We start from the raw sequence: 3,905 nt of genomic DNA, 5'->3' as shown, positions 1-3,905 counted from the left end.
ATACTTTTAGTTTAAAAGAATTAAAATTTCTATTGATTGAGAAATGTATAATCAGATGGGAAAACTGAAGCTGTTCCTAGAGTGTATAATACCAATTTGGATATTTGCTATTTTGAAACAATCCTTGGCCATATTTGGATTACTCAGCTTTATACAATTTCAATGCCAAATACAATATCTGATACAAAGTAGGGACTCAAAAGTGATAAACCGCTCATTTGAATTGGCTTTTAAAAATTCTTTTTTTTTTTTTTGAGACGGAGTCTCTCTCTGTTGCCCAGGCTGGAGTGCAGTGGACGGATCTCAGCTCACTGCAAGCTGCGCCTCCCAGGTTCACGCCATTCTCCTGCCTCAGCCTCCCCTGTAGCTGGGACTACAGGCGCCCGCCACCTCGCCCGGCTAGTTTTTTGTATTTTAGTAGAGACGAGGTTTCACCGTGTTAGCCAGGATGGTCTCGATCTCCTGACCTCGTGATCCGCCCGTCTCGGCCTCCCAAAGTGCTGGGATTACAGGCTTGAGCCACCGCGCCCGGCCCTAAAAATTCTTATTTTATTTAAAATTACTAAAAAAAGAACTATAGAAACCATCTTTTTGTTCACACGCTTATTCCACAATAATAAATTATATTCTCCAAAAGTAAGATGTAGTGTGTATTCACATAATCATTAAACATTGTCTTTGCTAACACAGTCTTTGTAAAAGGAGCAGAAAGAACTGCCAGGGTTCAGAAAATAAAAGCGCTCAAGCGTTTTTCAGATGATCTCCAAGCACTAGAAAGTTCTACATTCCAGCTCTCTATAAGTATTTTCACATTAAAATAAAGTTTCAAGAACTTATAATCCCATGTCTTCTTCTCAAGCAAGATATACATTAAAGATTTTTGTCCTCAGAGTATCTAACTTGTAAGTAAAGCACGAGCTTTATTTTCCCCTTTGTGTATTTTGGACAGCTGAACACTGATCGTGAGTGTGGGAGAAACTACAAAACTTGAAAATATTTGAAGATACAAGTAGGAATCTCAGAGAAGAAAGTAGGGAACCAGAAAACCACAAAAGAATGCTAAATGGAAAAGAATGGACAGATCTTATTCACCTATCACTAAATCTAAAATATGTCAAAATACATGAAGACAACAAATGCTTTAGAACAACTATTGAACGTATCATCCTCCAACCTGGCAGATGTTCATGCTTGCCTCTCTATGTCCAAGTGTTTGTTTTTGCACTTGACCTTAATTGCAAGTTAGTTTTGAGGTCTCCACAGTAATGTTTTTAATCTGTCTCTACTTCTTCAGAAAATAAATTAGTTGTTGATGAATCACTCCTTAAGACCTTGCCGCTTACAATAAGTTTTATTGCCTTCCGAAACCATAGGTAAAAGAAAGCATATATCAAGGGGTTCATAGCTAAATTATAATAAACACACCAAACTAAAATCTCATAAACATAAGGAGGAGTTATAAAATTCATATAAGCATCAATCACTGCATCAATGACATATGGTAGCCAAGAGACAAGAAATGCTGCCATAGCAATTCCCGAGGTTCTGGCAGCCTTTCTCTCTCTTTTTGCTACTCTTTCCTTGTAACTCTTTGAGGAGGACTGAGCTTGGCTGGTTGTACTTTCTATCTTCCTAGCCTGATGTTTGGCCACCAAAAATATCTTACTGTATATAAACACCATGGTGACAGTCGGTATAAAAAATAGAAGAAAACAAAGTAGGACCCAGTTTTGATTCAGTGGAGCCTGACAACCTCTTACACAGGTGAGAGCAACTACTAATTCCTCAATTCCTTCTTTGTTGGCCTCAGTGTAAAAGATCGAAAAGCTGTATGTGACAGAAAAGAACCAGGAAAGAACAATGCATATCCGTGAAACTGACACAGTAAACTTGGTTGGATAGCTCATAGGATCAGTAACAGCAATGTATCTATCAGCAGAGATACAGCATAAATGAAATAAAGAAGCAAAACAGAAGGATGTGTCAAAACATGTATGGAATTTACAGTAACTGTCCCCAAAGTACCAACAGCTCTCCACAGACCTCACTGTGCTGAAGGGCATCACAGTGACTCCCACCAAGAAGTCAGCACAGCCAGCGACGCGATCAGAAAATCTGTAGGTGTGTGCAGCTGTTTGAAGTGGAGGATAGCAATCATGACCAGTAAGTTTCCAAACACTGCCAGCACAGCCCCAAAACCAAGGACAGCATAGAGGATAGCTCAAGGAGCTGGTGAGTACGGAGTTTAAATGCAGGATCCGTTCACGTTCTCGTGACACAGCTCCACAGGCTCAGCTTGGGAGAAATTGTTCACCATTGCTTTCTTGTTTGAACAATTTTAAAGTTCTCAAGTTTCTGCTTTCAAAAAATTTTTTAAAAGGCAGCAATTTCAAAGTCTTCTAGGAGGGGAAAAAATATCTCCAGTTAAACTGATAAAAGTTTGTGATTTTCTACCAATATTTTCCATATTAACTATAACCTCTTGACCTTTCTAAAAGTGTTCCCACATTCACATTTTAATATATTTAGAGTGGAAATGTGTTGCAGAAAGCCATTAAAAATATAGTCAAATATGCTCCTAAATAAATGGCTGGCAATACACTTAGTCCAATGAGATATATAGATATAATTTGCTAATCATTAAAAAAAATCTTTTCTTGTGTGTTACTTTACCTTCTGAAAAATCTCGTCTGTAACCACCACAGTTGAGAAGTAATTTGGCTGTCAAAGCTGAGCTTTATTACATTATCTCCCCTGAGCAGCACTATAGCATTAATGACAAACTATGCTTCTTTTATTCATGAAGGTAGAGGTAAATTACATCTCCTTCAAACTATACCTTCAAAATCCCTATGGTATAGAGTGTGAAGACTGAGGAAAAGTTTTCTCATAATAGCTTTAAACTTACTTTAGGAATACATTTCTTCTACTACTTATGTTTTCAGAATTTGTGGGTTTTTTTCTTTTATATTATTTCATGATTCAGACAGCTTGAGATGATTTAGAGAACCAATCTTATTGAATTGATATTAGTCAGTGTAAAAGTATTTTCCAGGCTAATAGGCAGTGTTAGGTGTCTAAAATTAATAATTTATTAAAATACCAATAACTCACCTAACATCTCACCTTCCCATCCTTAGAAAAATGGTGTAGTTTTAAACCTATCACAGAAGAATGGACACAAACTGGGGTGGACCAGAGAGGGATATTTTTAGATAAGCCATATCCTTGAAGAATAGATTCATGCTGAGTCATCCAAGGCGCAAATAGAGACTAACTTGGTTTCTCTAGGTGTATGAGTTTGTTGGTATACTGAGGCATAGGGTCTTAAGAAGGTTTAAAGAGTTCATCTAACAACAGTGAATCGTTTTACTTCATTTAACCATGAATAAGCGCAACCTTGCATCTGAATCTTAATCTGTGAGCTAGAGACTGAACTACTTTTATTGGCATTAACCCTATGCCACAGGTCTGGGGTCTGTTGAAAGTGTAGATTCCTAGAAAAGGTTACATGTGTACATATAAGTGTGTATATCTTTTCTCTATATAGCTACAGTTTTTAGGTAATAGGCTTCACTAGTCTGAATTTTAAATTGTGTGTGTGTGTGTTTGTGTGTGTGTGTTTGTGTGTGTGTGTGTTGTGTGTGTGTGGTGTGTGTGTGTGTTTGTGTGTGTGTGTTTGTGTGTGTGTGTTGTGTGTGTGTGTGTTGGTGTGTGTGTGTTGTGTGTGTGTGTGTGTGTGTGTGTGTGTGTGTGTGTGTGTGTGGGGTTGTGTGTGTGTGTGTGTTTGTGTGTGTGTGTTTGTGTGTGTGTGTTTGTGTGTGTGTGTTGTGTGTGTGTGTGTTGTGTGTGTGTGTTGTGTGTGTGTGTGTTTGTGTGTGTGTGTGTTTGTGGGTGTGTGTGTG

General features: G+C 38.0%; 1 pseudogene; it reads right to left on the bottom strand.

The window, feature by feature from the left end:
• Window positions 1–1,258: 1,258 nt before the first annotated feature.
• LOC108534351 (trace amine-associated receptor 9-like) lies at window positions 1,259–2,317 on the bottom strand (annotated as a pseudogene).
• Window positions 2,318–3,905: the final 1,588 nt, after the last annotated feature.

Source organism: Rhinopithecus bieti, unplaced genomic scaffold (assembly GCF_001698545.2).
Source record: "Rhinopithecus bieti isolate Rb0 unplaced genomic scaffold, ASM169854v2 scaffold_10612, whole genome shotgun sequence".
Classification (NCBI taxonomy): Eukaryota; Metazoa; Chordata; class Mammalia; order Primates; family Cercopithecidae; genus Rhinopithecus; species Rhinopithecus bieti.
Note: the sequence above shows the minus strand (reverse complement) of the source record. Positions and strands in the feature narration are given on the sequence as shown.